Raw genomic sequence first — 20,531 nt, 5'->3', positions numbered from 1 at the left:
GAGTGGCGCAGCGGAAGCGTGCTGGGCCCATAACCCAGAGGTCGATGGATCGAAACCATCCTCTGCTAATATTGCTTGATTTTTCTTCCTAGGACTAATCTGTCATTTCCACCCTGCCAGCAAGGAAAAGCGCAGGCTTGTGCTAGCTATGTGAGAAAAGACTTCTCAACTATCTGTCTCTGCTGTAAATCAAGAGAGTGATCGTCAAAGGATCAACCCTATACTTTGAAAGTAAAGATACCCAATTAGAAGCATAAATGACAGGTGGGACCTTCACACGTTTTTCGGGGCATGCTTTGAATTTCATTCTTCCCTTTTTGTTCTGCTTTTATCAATCTCCTATGCATTTCATGGAATTTACTCCCTTTCTCTTTGCTGCTTTGCTTCCGATGCTGCCCATATGCTCATTTCCACTATTTGTACTGCTGCTTTCCATTTCTTCTCTTCTGCACAGCTTTGTCCTTGGTTTCAATCCCCAGTTCTTTACCCTCTGCAAGACAATTTCTACTGCTTTTCATGTTGGAATCCACACCAAATGCACCATTGGAACGGGTGCAAGATTGCCACTGCACTCGGCGTTGTAACATCTGGAACCTAGAGGACACACATCAGAGGGCGTTGGTGGTATAGTGGTGAGCATAGCTGCCTTCCAAGCAGTTGACCCGGGTTTGATTCCCGGCCAACGCAGTGCAAATATTTATATATTCTCCAAGCAGGATATATTTTAATGCAACATGTCACAAAACTGAAATATCAGAAACAGAATAATCAGCCGTTATATAAAAAAAAAAAAAAACACGTAGGTAGACATCTCGATCGCCTCATCTGCTACATTCATTGTCCCAATATATGCTATTTTCCATAAAGCACTCACCACTCACATGTGCTGATAATAAATATTTTGCTGGGGGCAGGCAATGAAAGGGCTGAGCCCCGACCAGACATTATAACCCCAGCATCCCTATTTTAAAAAGCATTTCTAGGCGATATCTAGCCTCTGAAAATAATAGGCAAGATCCACCGATAAATCTGGCAAAAGTCCCCAAGATTTTGTGCATACTTGTGCTCTCACCTGAATGCAGCGCCACCTTGTAACCATCGGATGTAACTGCGGCTCAGAAAAATGTTTTATCAGAGGGCAAGTTGAGAGGACTCCAAGTGGCAGATTTCCACTGAAAGAGCCTCTCACTGCAGCAGGAAGGTTGGATACTTTAAATTGGCATAGTTTCCTGTCCAGCGTCCTCTCACGTCCCGAACGCTCCCAAACGCTCAAAAGCCTCACACCGGGCAAGCCCTCACCGGGTAGATCTCTGGCTCCCAGGTAAAGCCAAATCCTGAGTATGCTAGTGCTAGGATCACAGAGAAAGGACAGGGACAGAGAGCTGCTGTCTTGGTAAAGGCCTGAAACGGCTAATTCCTAAGAGGGTCTGCACTTTCAGTTATGACTGACTGTGAGTGGGAAAGATGAAGATTTTCTGTACCCAGCATACCTTGCGATGTGCTTAGGCAAATGAGGAGAGAGCCCCACCAATCCCTTGCCACTCCGCTGAAAGCTCCTCCTCTGCATAAAGAGAGCACTTTCACAAGGGAGCAGAGTGGCGCAGCGGAAGCGTGCTGGGCCCATAACCCAGAGGTCGATGGATCGAAACCATCCTCTGCTAATATTGCTTGATTTTTCTTCCTAGGACTAATCTGTCATTTCCACCCTGCCAGCAAGGAAAAGCGCAGGCTTGTGCTAGCTATGTGAGAAAAGACTTCTCAACTATCTGTCTCTGCTGTAAATCAAGAGAGTGATCGTCAAAGGATCAACCCTATACTTTGAAAGTAAAGATACCCAATTAGAAGCATAAATGACAGGTGGGACCTTCACACGTTTTTCGGGGCATGCTTTGAATTTCATTCTTCCCTTTTTGTTCTGCTTTTATCAATCTCCTATGCATTTCATGGAATTTACTCCCTTTCTCTTCGCTGCTTTGCTTCCGATGCTGCCCATATGCTCATTTCCACTATTTGTACTGCTGCTTTCCATTTCTTCTCTTCTGCACAGCTTTGTCCTTGGTTTCAATCCCCAGTTCTTTACCCTCTGCAAGACAATTTCTACTGCTTTTCATGTTGGTATCCACACCAAATGCACCATTGGAACCGGTGCAAGATTGCCACTGCACTCGGCGTTGTAACATCTGGAACCTAGAGGACACACATCAGAGGGCGTTGGTGGTATAGTGGTGAGCATAGCTGCCTTCCAAGCAGTTGACCCAGGTTCGATTCCTGGCCAACGCAGTGCAAATATTTATATATTCTCCAAGCAGGATATATTTTAATGCAACATGTCACAAAACTGAAATATCAGAAACAGAATAATCAGCCGTTATATAAAAAAATAAACAAACACGTAGGTAGACATCTCGATCGCCTCATCTGCTACATTCATTGTCCCAATATATGCTATTTTCCATAAAGCACTCACCACTCACATGTGCTGATAATAAATATTTTGCTGGGGGCAGGCAAGGAAAGGGCTGAGCCCCGACCAGACATTATAACCCCAGCAACCCTATTTTAAAAAGCATTTCTAGGCGATATCTAGCCTCTGAAAATAATAGGCAAGATCCACCGATAAATCTGGCAAAAGTCCCCAAGATTTTGTGCATACTTGTGCTCTCACCTGAATGCAGCGCCACCTTGTAACCATCGGATGTAACTGCGGCTCAGAAAAATGTTTTATCAGAGGGCAAGTTGAGAGGACTCCAAGTGGCAGATTTCCACGGAAAGAGCCTCTCGCTGCAGCAGGAAGGTTGGATACTTCAAATTGGCATAGTTTCCTGTCCAGCGTCCTCTCACGTCCCGAACGCTCCCAAACGCTCAAAAGCCTCCCCTCACCGGGTAGATCTCTAGCTCCCAGGTAAAGCCAAATCCTGAGTATGCTAGTGCTAGGATCACAGAGAAAGGACAGGGACAGAGAGCTGCTGTCTTGGTAAAGGCCTGAAACGGCTAATTCCTAAGAGGGTCTGCACTTTCAGTTATGACTGACTGTGAGTGGGGAAGATGAAGATTTTCTGTACCCAGCATACCTTGCGATGTGCTTAGGCAAATGAGGAGAGAGCCCCTCCAATCCCTTGCCACTCCGCTGAAAGCTCCTCCTCTGCATAAAGAGAACACTTTCACAAGGGAGCAGAGTGGCGCAGCGGAAGTGTGCTGGGCCCATAACCCAGAGGTCGATGGATCGAAACCATCCTCTGCTAATATTGCTTGATTTTTCTTCCTAGGACTAATCTGTCATTTCCACCCTGCCAGCAAGGAAAAGCGCAGGCTTGTGCTAGCTATGTGAGAAAAGACTTCTCAACTATCTGTCTCTGCTGTAAATCAAGAGAGTGATCGTCAAAGGATCAACCCTATACTTTGAAAGTAAAGATACCCAATTAGAAGCATAAATGACAGGTGGGACCTTCACACGTTTTTCGGGGCATGCTTTGAATTTCATTCTTCCCTTTTTGTTCTGCTTTTATCAATCTCCTATGCATTTCATGGAATTTACTCCCTTTCTCTTCGCTGCTTTGCTTCCGATGCTGCCCATATGCTCATTTCCACTATTTGTACTGCTGCTTTCCATTTCTTCTCTTCTGCACAGCTTTGTCCTTGGTTTCAATCCCCAGTTCTTTACCCTCTGCAAGACAATTTCTACTGCTTTTCATGTTGGAATCCACACCAAATGCACCATTGGAACGGGTGCAAGATTGCCACTGCACTCGGCGTTGTAACATCTGGAACCTAGAGGACACACATCAGAGGGCGTTGGTGGTATAGTGGTGAGCATAGCTGCCTTCCAAGCAGTTGACCCGGGTTTGATTCCCGGCCAACGCAGTGCAAATATTTATATATTCTCCAAGCAGGATATATTTTAATGCAACATGTCACAAAACTGAAATATCAGAAACAGAATAATCAGCCGTTATATAAAAAAAAAAAAAAACACGTAGGTAGACATCTCGATCGCCTCATCTGCTACATTCATTGTCCCAATATATGCTATTTTCCATAAAGCACTCACCACTCACATGTGCTGATAATAAATATTTTGCTGGGGGCAGGCAATGAAAGGGCTGAGCCCCGACCAGACATTATAACCCCAGCATCCCTATTTTAAAAAGCATTTCTAGGCGATATCTAGCCTCTGAAAATAATAGGCAAGATCCACCGATAAATCTGGCAAAAGTCCCCAAGATTTTGTGCATACTTGTGCTCTCACCTGAATGCAGCGCCACCTTGTAACCATCGGATGTAACTGCGGCTCAGAAAAATGTTTTATCAGAGGGCAAGTTGAGAGGACTCCAAGTGGCAGATTTCCACGGAAAGAGCCTCTCACTGCAGCAGGAAGGTTGGATACTTTAAATTGGCATAGTTTCCTGTCCAGCGTCCTCTCACGTCCCGAACGCTCCCAAACGCTCAAAAGCCTCACACCGGGCAAGCCCTCACCGGGTAGATCTCTGGCTCCCAGGTAAAGCCAAATCCTGAGTATGCTAGTGCTAGGATCACAGAGAAAGGACAGGGACAGAGAGCTGCTGTCTTGGTAAAGGCCTGAAACGGCTAATTCCTAAGAGGGTCTGCACTTTCAGTTATGACTGACTGTGAGTGGGAAAGATGAAGATTTTCTGTACCCAGCATACCTTGCGATGTGCTTAGGCAAATGAGGAGAGAGCCCCACCAATCCCTTGCCACTCCGCTGAAAGCTCCTCCTCTGCATAAAGAGAGCACTTTCACAAGGGAGCAGAGTGGCGCAGCGGAAGCGTGCTGGGCCCATAACCCAGAGGTCGATGGATCGAAACCATCCTCTGCTAATATTGCTTGATTTTTCTTCCTAGGACTAATCTGTCATTTCCACCCTGCCAGCAAGGAAAAGCGCAGGCTTGTGCTAGCTATGTGAGAAAAGACTTCTCAACTATCTGTCTCTGCTGTAAATCAAGAGAGTGATCGTCAAAGGATCAACCCTATACTTTGAAAGTAAAGATACCCAATTAGAAGCATAAATGACAGGTGGGACCTTCACACGTTTTTCGGGGCATGCTTTGAATTTCATTCTTCCCTTTTTGTTCTGCTTTTATCAATCTCCTATGCATTTCATGGAATTTACTCCCTTTCTCTTCGCTGCTTTGCTTCCGATGCTGCCCATATGCTCATTTCCACTATTTGTACTGCTGCTTTCCATTTCTTCTCTTCTGCACAGCTTTGTCCTTGGTTTCAATCCCCAGTTCTTTACCCTCTGCAAGACAATTTCTACTGCTTTTCATGTTGGTATCCACACCAAATGCACCATTGGAACCGGTGCAAGATTGCCACTGCACTCGGCGTTGTAACATCTGGAACCTAGAGGACACACATCAGAGGGCGTTGGTGGTATAGTGGTGAGCATAGCTGCCTTACAAGCAGTTGACCCAGGTTCGATTCCTGGCCAACGCAGTGCAAATATTTATATATTCTCCAAGCAGGATATATTTTAATGCAACATGTCACAAAACTGAAATATCAGAAACAGAATAATCAGCCGTTATATAAAAAAATAAACAAACACGTAGGTAGACATCTCGATCGCCTCATCTGCTACATTCATTGTCCCAATATATGCTATTTTCCATAAAGCACTCACCACTCACATGTGCTGATAATAAATATTTTGCTGGGGGCAGGCAAGGAAAGGGCTGAGCCCCGACCAGACATTATAACCCCAGCAACCCTATTTTAAAAAGCATTTCTAGGCGATATCTAGCCTCTGAAAATAATAGGCAAGATCCACCGATAAATCTGGCAAAAGTCCCCAAGATTTTGTGCATACTTGTGCTCTCACCTGAATGCAGCGCCACCTTGTAACCATCGGATGTAACTGCGGCTCAGAAAAATGTTTTATCAGAGGGCAAGTTGAGAGGACTCCAAGTGGCAGATTTCCACGGAAAGAGCCTCTCGCTGCAGCAGGAAGGTTGGATACTTCAAATTGGCATAGTTTCCTGTCCAGCGTCCTCTCACGTCCCGAACGCTCCCAAACGCTCAAAAGCCTCCCCTCACCGGGTAGATCTCTAGCTCCCAGGTAAAGCCAAATCCTGAGTATGCTAGTGCTAGGATCACAGAGAAAGGACAGGGACAGAGAGCTGCTGTCTTGGTAAAGGCCTGAAACGGCTAATTCCTAAGAGGGTCTGCACTTTCAGTTATGACTGACTGTGAGTGGGGAAGATGAAGATTTTCTGTACCCAGCATACCTTGCGATGTGCTTAGGCAAATGAGGAGAGAGCCCCTCCAATCCCTTGCCACTCCGCTGAAAGCTCCTCCTCTGCATAAAGAGAACACTTTCACAAGGGAGCAGAGTGGCGCAGCGGAAGTGTGCTGGGCCCATAACCCAGAGGTCGATGGATCGAAACCATCCTCTGCTAATATTGCTTGATTTTTCTTCCTAGGACTAATCTGTCATTTCCACCCTGCCAGCAAGGAAAAGCGCAGGCTTGTGCTAGCTATGTGAGAAAAGACTTCTCAACTATCTGTCTCTGCTGTAAATCAAGAGAGTGATCGTCAAAGGATCAACCCTATACTTTGAAAGTAAAGATACCCAATTAGAAGCATAAATGACAGGTGGGACCTTCACACGTTTTTCGGGGCATGCTTTGAATTTCATTCTTCCCTTTTTGTTCTGCTTTTATCAATCTCCTATGCATTTCATGGAATTTACTCCCTTTCTCTTCGCTGCTTTGCTTCCGATGCTGCCCATATGCTCATTTCCACTATTTGTACTGCTGCTTTCCATTTCTTCTCTTCTGCACAGCTTTGTCCTTGGTTTCAATCCCCAGTTCTTTACCCTCTGCAAGACAATTTCTACTGCTTTTCATGTTGGAATCCACACCAAATGCACCATTGGAACGGGTGCAAGATTGCCACTGCACTCGGCGTTGTAACATCTGGAACCTAGAGGACACACATCAGAGGGCGTTGGTGGTATAGTGGTGAGCATAGCTGCCTTCCAAGCAGTTGACCCGGGTTTGATTCCCGGCCAACGCAGTGCAAATATTTATATATTCTCCAAGCAGGATATATTTTAATGCAACATGTCACAAAACTGAAATATCAGAAACAGAATAATCAGCCGTTATATAAAAAAAAAAAAAAACACGTAGGTAGACATCTCGATCGCCTCATCTGCTACATTCATTGTCCCAATATATGCTATTTTCCATAAAGCACTCACCACTCACATGTGCTGATAATAAATATTTTGCTGGGGGCAGGCAATGAAAGGGCTGAGCCCCGACCAGACATTATAACCCCAGCATCCCTATTTTAAAAAGCATTTCTAGGCGATATCTAGCCTCTGAAAATAATAGGCAAGATCCACCGATAAATCTGGCAAAAGTCCCCAAGATTTTGTGCATACTTGTGCTCTCACCTGAATGCAGCGCCACCTTGTAACCATCGGATGTAACTGCGGCTCAGAAAAATGTTTTATCAGAGGGCAAGTTGAGAGGACTCCAAGTGGCAGATTTCCACGGAAAGAGCCTCTCACTGCAGCAGGAAGGTTGGATACTTTAAATTGGCATAGTTTCCTGTCCAGCGTCCTCTCACGTCCCGAACGCTCCCAAACGCTCAAAAGCCTCACACCGGGCAAGCCCTCACCGGGTAGATCTCTGGCTCCCAGGTAAAGCCAAATCCTGAGTATGCTAGTGCTAGGATCACAGAGAAAGGACAGGGACAGAGAGCTGCTGTCTTGGTAAAGGCCTGAAACGGCTAATTCCTAAGAGGGTCTGCACTTTCAGTTATGACTGACTGTGAGTGGGAAAGATGAAGATTTTCTGTACCCAGCATACCTTGCGATGTGCTTAGGCAAATGAGGAGAGAGCCCCACCAATCCCTTGCCACTCCGCTGAAAGCTCCTCCTCTGCATAAAGAGAGCACTTTCACAAGGGAGCAGAGTGGCGCAGCGGAAGCGTGCTGGGCCCATAACCCAGAGGTCGATGGATCGAAACCATCCTCTGCTAATATTGCTTGATTTTTCTTCCTAGGACTAATCTGTCATTTCCACCCTGCCAGCAAGGAAAAGCGCAGGCTTGTGCTAGCTATGTGAGAAAAGACTTCTCAACTATCTGTCTCTGCTGTAAATCAAGAGAGTGATCGTCAAAGGATCAACCCTATACTTTGAAAGTAAAGATACCCAATTAGAAGCATAAATGACAGGTGGGACCTTCACACGTTTTTCGGGGCATGCTTTGAATTTCATTCTTCCCTTTTTGTTCTGCTTTTATCAATCTCCTATGCATTTCATGGAATTTACTCCCTTTCTCTTCGCTGCTTTGCTTCCGATGCTGCCCATATGCTCATTTCCACTATTTGTACTGCTGCTTTCCATTTCTTCTCTTCTGCACAGCTTTGTCCTTGGTTTCAATCCCCAGTTCTTTACCCTCTGCAAGACAATTTCTACTGCTTTTCATGTTGGTATCCACACCAAATGCACCATTGGAACCGGTGCAAGATTGCCACTGCACTCGGCGTTGTAACATCTGGAACCTAGAGGACACACATCAGAGGGCGTTGGTGGTATAGTGGTGAGCATAGCTGCCTTCCAAGCAGTTGACCCAGGTTCGATTCCTGGCCAACGCAGTGCAAATATTTATATATTCTCCAAGCAGGATATATTTTAATGCAACATGTCACAAAACTGAAATATCAGAAACAGAATAATCAGCCGTTATATAAAAAAATAAACAAACACGTAGGTAGACATCTCGATCGCCTCATCTGCTACATTCATTGTCCCAATATATGCTATTTTCCATAAAGCACTCACCACTCACATGTGCTGATAATAAATATTTTGCTGGGGGCAGGCAAGGAAAGGGCTGAGCCCCGACCAGACATTATAACCCCAGCAACCCTATTTTAAAAAGCATTTCTAGGCGATATCTAGCCTCTGAAAATAATAGGCAAGATCCACCGATAAATCTGGCAAAAGTCCCCAAGATTTTGTGCATACTTGTGCTCTCACCTGAATGCAGCGCCACCTTGTAACCATCGGATGTAACTGCGGCTCAGAAAAATGTTTTATCAGAGGGCAAGTTGAGAGGACTCCAAGTGGCAGATTTCCACGGAAAGAGCCTCTCGCTGCAGCAGGAAGGTTGGATACTTCAAATTGGCATAGTTTCCTGTCCAGCGTCCTCTCACGTCCCGAACGCTCCCAAACGCTCAAAAGCCTCCCCTCACCGGGTAGATCTCTAGCTCCCAGGTAAAGCCAAATCCTGAGTATGCTAGTGCTAGGATCACAGAGAAAGGACAGGGACAGAGAGCTGCTGTCTTGGTAAAGGCCTGAAACGGCTAATTCCTAAGAGGGTCTGCACTTTCAGTTATGACTGACTGTGAGTGGGGAAGATGAAGATTTTCTGTACCCAGCATACCTTGCGATGTGCTTAGGCAAATGAGGAGAGAGCCCCTCCAATCCCTTGCCACTCCGCTGAAAGCTCCTCCTCTGCATAAAGAGAGCACTTTCACAAGGGAGCAGAGTGGCGCAGCGGAAGTGTGCTGGGCCCATAACCCAGAGGTCGATGGATCGAAACCATCCTCTGCTAATATTGCTTGATTTTTCTTCCTAGGACTAATCTGTCATTTCCACCCTGCCAGCAAGGAAAAGCGCAGGCTTGTGCTAGCTATGTGAGAAAAGACTTCTCAACTATCTGTCTCTGCTGTAAATCAAGAGAGTGATCGTCAAAGGATCAACCCTATACTTTGAAAGTAAAGATACCCAATTAGAAGCATAAATGACAGGTGGGACCTTCACACGTTTTTCGGGGCATGCTTTGAATTTCATTCTTCCCTTTTTGTTCTGCTTTTATCAATCTCCTATGCATTTCATGGAATTTACTCCCTTTCTCTTCGCTGCTTTGCTTCCGATGCTGCCCATATGCTCATTTCCACTATTTGTACTGCTGCTTTCCATTTCTTCTCTTCTGCACAGCTTTGTCCTTGGTTTCAATCCCCAGTTCTTTACCCTCTGCAAGACAATTTCTACTGCTTTTCATGTTGGAATCCACACCAAATGCACCATTGGAACGGGTGCAAGATTGCCACTGCACTCGGCGTTGTAACATCTGGAACCTAGAGGACACACATCAGGGGGCGTTGGTGGTATAGTGGTGAGCATAGCTGCCTTCCAAGCAGTTGACCCGGGTTTGATTCCCGGCCAACGCAGTGCAAATATTTATATATTCTCCAAGCAGGATATATTTTAATGCAACATGTCACAAAACTGAAATATCAGAAACAGAATAATCAGCCGTTATATAAAAAAAAAAAAAAACACGTAGGTAGACATCTCGATCGCCTCATCTGCTACATTCATTGTCCCAATATATGCTATTTTCCATAAAGCACTCACCACTCACATGTGCTGATAATAAATATTTTGCTGGGGGCAGGCAATGAAAGGGCTGAGCCCCGACCAGACATTATAACCCCAGCATCCCTATTTTAAAAAGCATTTCTAGGCGATATCTAGCCTCTGAAAATAATAGGCAAGATCCACCGATAAATCTGGCAAAAGTCCCCAAGATTTTGTGCATACTTGTGCTCTCACCTGAATGCAGCGCCACCTTGTAACCATCGGATGTAACTGCGGCTCAGAAAAATGTTTTATCAGAGGGCAAGTTGAGAGGACTCCAAGTGGCAGATTTCCACGGAAAGAGCCTCTCACTGCAGCAGGAAGGTTGGATACTTTAAATTGGCATAGTTTCCTGTCCAGCGTCCTCTCACGTCCCGAACGCTCCCAAACGCTCAAAAGCCTCACACCGGGCAAGCCCTCACCGGGTAGATCTCTGGCTCCCAGGTAAAGCCAAATCCTGAGTATGCTAGTGCTAGGATCACAGAGAAAGGACAGGGACAGAGAGCTGCTGTCTTGGTAAAGGCCTGAAACAGCTAATTCCTAAGAGGGTCTGCACTTTCAGTTATGACTGACTGTGAGTGGGAAAGATGAAGATTTTCTGTACCCAGCATACCTTGCGATGTGCTTAGGCAAATGAGGAGAGAGCCCCACCAATCCCTTGCCACTCCGCTGAAAGCTCCTCCTCTGCATAAAGAGAGCACTTTCACAAGGGAGCAGAGTGGCGCAGCGGAAGCGTGCTGGGCCCATAACCCAGAGGTCGATGGATCGAAACCATCCTCTGCTAATATTGCTTGATTTTTCTTCCTAGGACTAATCTGTCATTTCCACCCTGCCAGCAAGGAAAAGCGCAGGCTTGTGCTAGCTATGTGAGAAAAGACTTCTCAACTATCTGTCTCTGCTGTAAATCAAGAGAGTGATCGTCAAAGGATCAACCCTATACTTTGAAAGTAAAGATACCCAATTAGAAGCATAAATGACAGGTGGGACCTTCACACGTTTTTCGGGGCATGCTTTGAATTTCATTCTTCCCTTTTTGTTCTGCTTTTATCAATCTCCTATGCATTTCATGGAATTTACTCCCTTTCTCTTCGCTGCTTTGCTTCCGATGCTGCCCATATGCTCATTTCCACTATTTGTACTGCTGCTTTCCATTTCTTCTCTTCTGCACAGCTTTGTCCTTGGTTTCAATCCCCAGTTCTTTACCCTCTGCAAGACAATTTCTACTGCTTTTCATGTTGGTATCCACACCAAATGCACCATTGGAACCGGTGCAAGATTGCCACTGCACTCGGCGTTGTAACATCTGGAACCTAGAGGACACACATCAGAGGGCGTTGGTGGTATAGTGGTGAGCATAGCTGCCTTCCAAGCAGTTGACCCGGGTTCGATTCCCGGCCAACGCAGTGCAAATATTTATATATTCTCCAAGCAGGATATATTTTAATGCAACATGTCACAAAACTGAAATATCAGAAACAGAATAATCAGCCGTTATATAAAAAAATAAACAAACACGTAGGTAGACATCTCGATCGCCTCATCTGCTACATTCATTATCCCAATATATGCTATTTTCCATAAAGCACTCACCACTCACATGTGCTGATAATAAATATTTTGCTGGGGGCAGGCAATGAAAGGGCTGAGCCCCGACCAGACATTATAACCCCAGCAACCCTATTTTAAAAAGCATTTCTAGGCGATATCTAGCCTCTGAAAATAATAGGCAAGATCCACCGATAAATCTGGCAAAAGTCCCCAAGATTTTGTGCATACTTGTGCTCTCACCTGAATGCAGCGCCACCTTGTAACCATCGGATGTAACTGCGGCTCAGAAAAATGTTTTATCAAAGGGCAAGTTGAGAGGACTCCAAGTGGCAGATTTCCACGGAAAGAGCCTCTCGCTGCAGCAGGAAGGTTGGATACTTCAAATTGGCATAGTTTCCTGTCCAGCGTCCTCTCACGTCCCGAACGCTCCCAAACGCTCAAAAGCCTCCCCTCACCGGGTAGATCTCTAGCTCCCAGGTAAAGCCAAATCCTGAGTATGCTAGTGCTAGGATCACAGAGAAAGGACAGGGACAGAGAGCTGCTGTCTTGGTAAAGGCCTGAAACGGCTAATTCCTAAGAGGGTCTGCACTTTCAGTTATGACTGACTGTGAGTGGGGAAGATGAAGATTTTCTGTACCCAGCATACCTTGCGATGTGCTTAGGCAAATGAGGAGAGAGCCCCTCCAATCCCTTGCCACTCCGCTGAAAGCTCCTCCTCTGCATAAAGAGAGCACTTTCACAAGGGAGCAGAGTGGCGCAGCGGAAGTGTGCTGGGCCCATAACCCAGAGGTCGATGGATCGAAACCATCCTCTGCTAATATTGCTTGATTTTTCTTCCTAGGACTAATCTGTCATTTCCACCCTGCCAGCAAGGAAAAGCGCAGGCTTGTGCTAGCTATGTGAGAAAAGACTTCTCAACTATCTGTCTCTGCTGTAAATCAAGAGAGTGATCGTCAAAGGATCAACCCTATACTTTGAAAGTAAAGATACCCAATTAGAAGCATAAATGACAGGTGGGACCTTCACACGTTTTTAGGGGCATGCTTTGAATTTCATTCTTCCCTTTTTGTTCTGCTTTTATCAATCTCCTATGCATTTCATGGAATTTACTCCCTTTCTCTTCGCTGCTTTGCTTCCGATGCTGCCCATATGCTCATTTCCACTATTTGTACTGCTGCTTTCCATTTCTTCTCTTCTGCACAGCTTTGTCCTTGGTTTCAATCCCCAGTTCTTTACCCTCTGCAAGACAATTTCTACTGCTTTTCATGTTGGAATCCACACCAAATGCACCATTGGAACGGGTGCAAGATTGCCACTGCACTCGGCGTTGTAACATCTGGAACCTAGAGGACACACATCAGAGGGCGTTGGTGGTATAGTGGTGAGCATAGCTGCCTTCCAAGCAGTTGACCCGGGTTTGATTCCTGGCCAACGCAGTGCAAATATTTATATATTCTCCAAGCAGGATATATTTTAATGCAACATGTCACAAAACTGAAATATCAGAAACAGAATGATCAGCCGTTATATAAAAAAAAAAAAAAACACGTAGGTAGACATCTCGATCGCCTCATCTGCTACATTCATTGTCCCAATATATGCTATTTTCCATAAAGCACTCACCACTCACATGTGCTGATAATAAATATTTTGCTGGGGGCAGGCAATGAAAGGGCTGAGCCCCGACCAGACATTATAACCCCAGCATCCCTATTTTAAAAAGCATTTCTAGGCGATATCTAGCCTCTGAAAATAATAGGCAAGATCCACCGATAAATCTGGCAAAAGTCCCCAAGATTTTGTGCATACTTGTGCTCTCACCTGAATGCAGCGCCACCTTGTAACCATCGGATGTAACTGCGGCTCAGAAAAATGTTTTATCAGAGGGCAAGTTGAGAGGACTCCAAGTGGCAGATTTCCACGGAAAGAGCCTCTCACTGCAGCAGGAAGGTTGGATACTTTAAATTGGCATAGTTTCCTGTCCAGCGTCCTCTCACGTCCCGAACGCTCCCAAACGCTCAAAAGCCTCACACCGGGCAAGCCCTCACCGGGTAGATCTCTGGCTCCCAGGTAAAGCCAAATCCTGAGTATGCTAGTGCTAGGATCACAGAGAAAGGACAGGGACAGAGAGCTGCTGTCTTGGTAAAGGCCTGAAACGGCTAATTCCTAAGAGGGTCTGCACTTTCAGTTATGACTGACTGTGAGTGGGTAAGATGAAGATTTTCTGTACCCAGCATACCTTGCGATGTGCTTAGGCAAATGAGGAGAGAGCCCCACCAATCCCTTGCCACTCCGCTGAAAGCTCCTCCTCTGCATAAAGAGAGCACTTTCACAAGGGAGCAGAGTGGCGCAGCGGAAGCGTGCTGGGCCCATAACCCAGAGGTCGATGGATCGAAACCATCCTCTGCTAATATTGCTTGATTTTTCTTCCTAGGACTAATCTGTCATTTCCACCCTGCCAGCAAGGAAAAGCGCAGGCTTGTGCTAGCTATGTGAGAAAAGACTTCTCAACTATCTGTCTCTGCTGTAAATCAAGAGAGTGATCGTCAAAGGATCAACCCTATACTTTGAAAGTAAAGATACCCAATTAGAAGCATAAATGACAGGTGGGACCTTCACACGTTTTTCGGGGCATGCTTTGAATTTCATTCTTCCCTTTTTGTTCTGCTTTTATCAATCTCCTATGCATTTCATGGAATTTACTCCCTTTCTCTTCGCTGCTTTGCTTCCGATGCTGCCCATATGCTCATTTCCACTATTTGTACTGCTGCTTTCCATTTCTTCTCTTCTGCACAGCTTTGTCCTTGGTTTCAATCCCCAGTTCTTTACCCTCTGCAAGACAATTTCTACTGCTTTTCATGTTGGTATCCACACCAAATGCACCATTGGAACCGGTGCAAGATTGCCACTGCACTCGGCGTTGTAACATCTGGAACCTAGAGGACACACATCAGAGGGCGTTGGTGGTATAGTGGTGAGCATAGCTGCCTTCCAAGCAGTTGACCCGGGTTCGATTCCCGGCCAACGCAGTGCAAATATTTATATATTCTCCAAGCAGGATATATTTTAATGCAACATGTCACAAAACTGAAATATCAGAAACAGAATAATCAGCCGTTATATAAAAAAATAAACAAACACGTAGGTAGACATCTCGATCGCCTCATCTGCTACATTCATTATCCCAATATATGCTATTTTCCATAAAGCACTCACCACTCACATGTGCTGATAATAAATATTTTGCTGGGGGCAGGCAATGAAAGGGCTGAGCCCCGACCAGACATTATAACCCCAGCAACCCTATTTTAAAAAGCATTTCTAGGCGATATCTAGCCTCTGAAAATAATAGGCAAGATCCACCGATAAATCTGGCAAAAGTCCCCAAGATTTTGTGCATACTTGTGCTCTCACCTGAATGCAGCGCCACCTTGTAACCATCGGATGTAACTGCGGCTCAGAAAAATGTTTTATCAAAGGGCAAGTTGAGAGGACTCCAAGTGGCAGATTTCCACGGAAAGAGCCTCTCGCTGCAGCAGGAAGGTTGGATACTTCAAATTGGCATAGTTTCCTGTCCAGCGTCCTCTCACGTCCTGAACGCTCCCAAACACTCAAAAGCCTCGCCCTCACCGGGTAGATCTCTGGCTCCCAGGTAAAGCCAAATCCTGAGTATGCTAGTGCTAGGATCACAGAGAAAGGACAGGGACAGAGAGCTGCTGTCTTGGTAAAGGCCTGAAACGGCTAATTCCTAAGAGGGTCTGCACTTTCAGTTATGACTGACTGTGAGTGGGGAAGATGAAGATTTTCTGTACCCAGCATACCTTGCGATGTGCTTAGGCAAATGAGGAGAGAGCCCCACCAATCCCTTGCCACTCCGCTGAAAGCTCCTCCTCTGCATAAAGAGAGCACTTTCACAAGGGAGCAGAGTGGCGCAGCGGAAGCGTGCTGGGCCCATAACCCAGAGGTCGATGGATCGAAACCATCCTCTGCTGATATTGCTTGATTTTTCTTCCTAGGACTAATCTGTCATTTCCACCCTGCCAGCAAGGAAAAGCGCAGGCTTGTGCTAGCTATGTGAGAAAAGACTTCTCAACTATCTGTCTCTGCTGTAAATCAAGAGAGTGATCGTCAAAGGATCAACCCTATACTTTGAAAGTAAAGATACCCAATTAGAAGCATAAATGACAGGTGGGACCTTCACACGTTTTTCGGGGCATGCTTTGAATTTCATTCTTCCCTTTTTGTTCTGCTTTTATCAATCTCCTATGCATTTCATGGAATTTACTCCCTTTCTCTTCGCTGCTTTGCTTCCGATGCTGCCCATATGCTCATTTCCACTATTTGTACTGCTGCTTTCCATTTCTTCTCTTCTGCACAGCTTTGTCCTTGGTTTCAATCCCCAGTTCTTTACCCTCTGCAAGACAATTTCTACTGCTTTTCATGTTGGTATCCACACCAAATGCACCATTGGAACCGGTGCAAGATTGCCACTGCACTCGGCGTTGTAACATCTGGAAGCTAGAGGACACACATCAGAAGGCGTTGGTGGTATAGTGGTGAGCATAGCTGCCTTCCAAGCAGTTGACCCGGGTTCGATTCCCGGCCAACGCAGTGCAAATATTTATATATTCTCCAAGCAGGATATATTTTAATGCAACATGTCACAAAACTGAAATATCAGAATAATCAGCCGTTATATAAAAAAATAAACAAACACGTAGGTAGACATCTCGATCGCCTCATCTGCTACATTCATTGTCCCAATATATGCTATTTTCCATAAAGCACTCACCACTCACATGTGCTGATAATAAATATTTTGCTGGGGGCAGGCAATGAAAGGGCTGAGCCCCGACCAGACATTATAACCCCAGCAACCCTATTTTAAAAAGCATTTCTAGGCGATAGCTAGCCTCTGAAAATAATAGGCAAGATCCACCGATAAATCTGGCAAAAGTCCCCAAGATTTTGTGCATACTTGTGCTCTCACCTGAATGCAGCGCCACCTTGTAACCATCGGATGTAACTGCGGCTCAGAATAATGTTTTATCAGAGGGCAAGTTGAGAGGACTCCAAGTGGCAGATTTCAACGGAAAGAGCCTCTCGCTGCAGCAGGAAGGTTGGATACTTCAAATTGGCATAGTTTCCTGTCCAGCGTCCTCTCACGTCCCGAACGCTCCCAAACACTCAAAAGCCTCGCCCTCACCGGGTAGATCTCTGGCTCCCAGGTAAAGCCAAATCCTGAGTATGCTAGTGCTAGGATCACAGAGAAAGGACAGGGACAGAGAGCTGCTGTCTTGGTAAAGGCCTGTAACGGCTAATTCCTAAGAGGGTCTGCACTTTCAGTTATGACTGACTGTGAGTGGGGAAGATGAAGATTTTCTGTACCCAGCATACCTTGCGATGTGCTTAGGCAAATGAGGAGAGAGCCCCACCAATCCCTTGCCACTCCGCTGAAAGCTCCTCCTCTGCATAAAGAGAGCACTTTCACAAGGGAGCAGAGTGGCGCAGCGGAAGCGTGCTGGGCCCATAACCCAGAGGTCGATGGATCGAAACCATCCTCTGCTAATATTGCTTGATTTTTCTTCCTAGGACTAATCTGTCATTTCCACCCTGCCAGCAAGGAAAAGCGCAGGCTTGTGCTAGCTATGTGAGAAAAGACTTCTCAACTATCTGTCTCTGCTGTAATTCAAGAGAGTGATCGTCAAAGGATCAACCCTATTTTGCTTCCGATGCTGCCCATATGCTCATTTCCACTATTTGTACTGCTGCTTTCCATTTCTTCTCTTCTGCACAGCTTTGTCCTTGGTTTCAATCCCCAGTTCTTTACCCTCTGCAAGACAATTTCTACTGCTTTTCATGTTGGTATCCACACCAAATGCACCATTGGAACCGGTGCAAGATTGCCACTGCACTCGGCGTTGTAACATCTGGAACCTAGATGACACACATCAGAGGGTGTTGGTGGTATAGTGGTGAGCATAGCTGCCTTCCAAGCAGTTGACCCGGGTTCGATTCCCGGCCAACACAGTGCAAATATTTATATATTCTCCAAGCAGGATATATTTTAATGCAACATGTCACAAAACTGAAATATCAGAAACAGAATAATCAGCCGTTATATAAAAAAAAAAAAAAACACGTAGGTAGACATCTCGATCGCCTCATCTGCTACATTCATTGTCCCAATATATGCTATTTTCCATAAAGCACTCACCACTCACATGTGCTGATAATAAATATTTTGCTGGGGGCAGGCAATGAAAGGGCTGAGCCCCGACCAGACATTATAACCCCAGCATCCCTATTTTAAAAAGCATTTCTAGGCGATATCTAGCCTCTGAAAATAATAGGCAAGATCCACCGATAAATCTGGCAAAAGTCCCCAAGATTTTGTGCATACTTGTGCTCTCACCTGAATGCAGCGCCACCTTGTAACCATCGGATGTAACTGCGGCTCAGAAAAATGTTTTATCAGAGGGCAAGTTGAGAGGACTCCAAGTGGCAGATTTCCACGGAAAGAGCCTCTCACTGCAGCAGGAAGGTTGGATACTTTAAATTGGCATAGTTTCCTGTCCAGCGTCCTCTCACGTCCCGAACGCTCCCAAACGCTCAAAAGCCTCACACCGGGCAAGCCCTCACCGGGTAGATCTCTGGCTCCCAGGTAAAGCCAAATCCTGAGTATGCTAGTGCTAGGATCACAGAGAAAGGACAGGGACAGAGAGCTGCTGTCTTGGTAAAGGCCTGAAACGGCTAATTCCTAAGAGGGTCTGCACTTTCAGTTATGACTGACTGTGAGTGGGAAAGATGAAGATTTTCTGTACCCAGCATACCTTGCGATGTGCTTAGGCAAATGAGGAGAGAGCCCCACCAATCCCTTGCCACTCCGCTGAAAGCTCCTCCTCTGCATAAAGAGAGCACTTTCACAAGGGAGCAGAGTGGCGCAGCGGAAGCGTGCTGGGCCCATAACCCAGAGGTCGATGGATCGAAACCATCCTCTGCTAATATTGCTTGATTTTTCTTCCTAGGACTAATCTGTCATTTCCACCCTGCCAGCAAGGAAAAGCGCAGGCTTGTGCTAGCTATGTGAGAAAAGACTTCTCAACTATCTGTCTCTGCTGTAAATCAAGAGAGTGATCGTCAAAGGATCAACCCTATACTTTGAAAGTAAAGATACCCAATTAGAAGCATAAATGACAGGTGGGACCTTCACACGTTTTTCGGGGCATGCTTTGAATTTCATTCTTCCCTTTTTGTTCTGCTTTTATCAATCTCCTATGCATTTCATGGAATTTACTCCCTTTCTCTTTGCTGCTTTGCTTCCGATGCTGCCCATATGCTCATTTCCACTATTTGTACTGCTGCTTTCCATTTCTTCTCTTCTGCACAGCTTTGTCCTTGGTTTCAATCCCCAGTTCTTTACCCTCTGCAAGACAATTTCTACTGCTTTTCATGTTGGAATCCACACCAAATGCACCATTGGAACGGGTGCAAGATTGCCACTGCACTCGGCGTTGTAACATCTGGAACCTAGAGGACACACATCAGAGGGCGTTGGTGGTATAGTGGTGAGCATAGCTGCCTTCCAAGCAGTTGACCCGGGTTTGATTCCCGGCCAACGCAGTGCAAATATTTATATATTCTCCAAGCAGGATATATTTTAATGCAACATGTCACAAAACTGAAATATCAGAAACAGAATAATCAGCCGTTATATAAAAAAAAAAAAAAACACGTAGGTAGACATCTCGATCGCCTCATCTGCTACATTCATTGTCCCAATATATGCTATTTTCCATAAAGCACTCACCACTCACATGTGCTGATAATAAATATTTTGCTGGGGGCAGGCAATGAAAGGGCTGAGCCCCGACCAGACATTATAACCCCAGCATCCCTATTTTAAAAAGCATTTCTAGGCGATATCTAGCCTCTGAAAATAATAGGCAAGATCCACCGATAAATCTGGCAAAAGTCCCCAAGATTTTGTGCATACTTGTGCTCTCACCTGAATGCAGCGCCACCTTGTAACCATCGGATGTAACTGCGGCTCAGAAAAATGTTTTATCAGAGGGCAAGTTGAGAGGACTCCAAGTGGCAGATTTCCACGGAAAGAGCCTCTCACTGCAGCAGGAAGGTTGGATACTTTAAATTGGCATAGTTTCCTGTCCAGCGTCCTCTCACGTCCCGAACGCTCCCAAACGCTCAAAAGCCTCACACCGGGCAAGCCCTCACCGGGTAGATCTCTGGCTCCCAGGTAAAGCCAAATCCTGAGTATGCTAGTGCTAGGATCACAGAGAAAGGACAGGGACAGAGAGCTGCTGTCTTGGTAAAGGCCTGAAACGGCTAATTCCTAAGAGGGTCTGCACTTTCAGTTATGACTGACTGTGAGTGGGGAAGATGAAGATTTTCTGTACCCAGCATACCTTGCGATGTGCTTAGGCAAATGAGGAGAGAGCCCCACCAATCCCTTGCCACTCCGCTGAAAGCTCCTCCTCTGCATAAAGAGAGCACTTTCACAAGGGAGCAGAGTGGCGCAGCGGAAGCGTGCTGGGCCCATAACCCAGAGGTCGATGGATCGAAA

The 20,531-nt window shown here is 45.8% G+C and overlaps 12 non-coding genes across 12 annotated transcripts; all 12 read left to right on the top strand.

Annotated features, from left to right (window-relative positions):
- Nucleotides 1-615: 615 nt before the first annotated feature.
- On the top strand, nt 616-687 carry TRNAG-UCC (transfer RNA glycine (anticodon UCC)). The gene has a single exon. It is a non-coding gene; the product is annotated as a tRNA-Gly (tRNA).
- A 1,521-nt stretch (nt 688-2,208) lies between these two features.
- Nucleotides 2,209-2,280, top strand: TRNAG-UCC (transfer RNA glycine (anticodon UCC)). Its single transcript has one exon. It is a non-coding gene; the product is annotated as a tRNA-Gly (tRNA).
- A 1,509-nt stretch (nt 2,281-3,789) lies between these two features.
- Nucleotides 3,790-3,861, top strand: TRNAG-UCC (transfer RNA glycine (anticodon UCC)). The gene has a single exon. It is a non-coding gene; the product is annotated as a tRNA-Gly (tRNA).
- Nucleotides 3,862-5,382: 1,521 nt separating this feature from the next.
- Nucleotides 5,383-5,454, top strand: TRNAV-UAC (transfer RNA valine (anticodon UAC)). Its single transcript has one exon. It is a non-coding gene; the product is annotated as a tRNA-Val (tRNA).
- A 1,509-nt stretch (nt 5,455-6,963) lies between these two features.
- Nucleotides 6,964-7,035, top strand: TRNAG-UCC (transfer RNA glycine (anticodon UCC)). The gene has a single exon. It is a non-coding gene; the product is annotated as a tRNA-Gly (tRNA).
- A 1,521-nt stretch (nt 7,036-8,556) lies between these two features.
- Nucleotides 8,557-8,628, top strand: TRNAG-UCC (transfer RNA glycine (anticodon UCC)). The gene has a single exon. It is a non-coding gene; the product is annotated as a tRNA-Gly (tRNA).
- A 1,509-nt stretch (nt 8,629-10,137) lies between these two features.
- TRNAG-UCC (transfer RNA glycine (anticodon UCC)) lies at nt 10,138-10,209 on the top strand. The gene has a single exon. It is a non-coding gene; the product is annotated as a tRNA-Gly (tRNA).
- A 1,521-nt stretch (nt 10,210-11,730) lies between these two features.
- On the top strand, nt 11,731-11,802 carry TRNAG-UCC (transfer RNA glycine (anticodon UCC)). The gene has a single exon. It is a non-coding gene; the product is annotated as a tRNA-Gly (tRNA).
- A 3,102-nt stretch (nt 11,803-14,904) lies between these two features.
- On the top strand, nt 14,905-14,976 carry TRNAG-UCC (transfer RNA glycine (anticodon UCC)). The gene has a single exon. It is a non-coding gene; the product is annotated as a tRNA-Gly (tRNA).
- Nucleotides 14,977-16,486: 1,510 nt separating this feature from the next.
- TRNAG-UCC (transfer RNA glycine (anticodon UCC)) lies at nt 16,487-16,558 on the top strand. The gene has a single exon. It is a non-coding gene; the product is annotated as a tRNA-Gly (tRNA).
- A 1,347-nt stretch (nt 16,559-17,905) lies between these two features.
- Nucleotides 17,906-17,977, top strand: TRNAG-UCC (transfer RNA glycine (anticodon UCC)). Its single transcript has one exon. It is a non-coding gene; the product is annotated as a tRNA-Gly (tRNA).
- Nucleotides 17,978-19,498: 1,521 nt separating this feature from the next.
- TRNAG-UCC (transfer RNA glycine (anticodon UCC)) lies at nt 19,499-19,570 on the top strand. Its single transcript has one exon. It is a non-coding gene; the product is annotated as a tRNA-Gly (tRNA).
- The last annotated feature ends 961 nt before the right edge of the window (nt 19,571-20,531 follow it).

The sequence above is a fragment of the Triturus cristatus genome, chromosome 11 (genome assembly GCF_964204655.1).
Source record: "Triturus cristatus chromosome 11, aTriCri1.1, whole genome shotgun sequence".
Taxonomy (NCBI): Eukaryota; Metazoa; Chordata; class Amphibia; order Caudata; family Salamandridae; genus Triturus; species Triturus cristatus.
The sequence above is the reverse complement of the archived record's forward strand: the minus strand, read 5'-3'. Positions and strand labels throughout refer to the sequence as shown.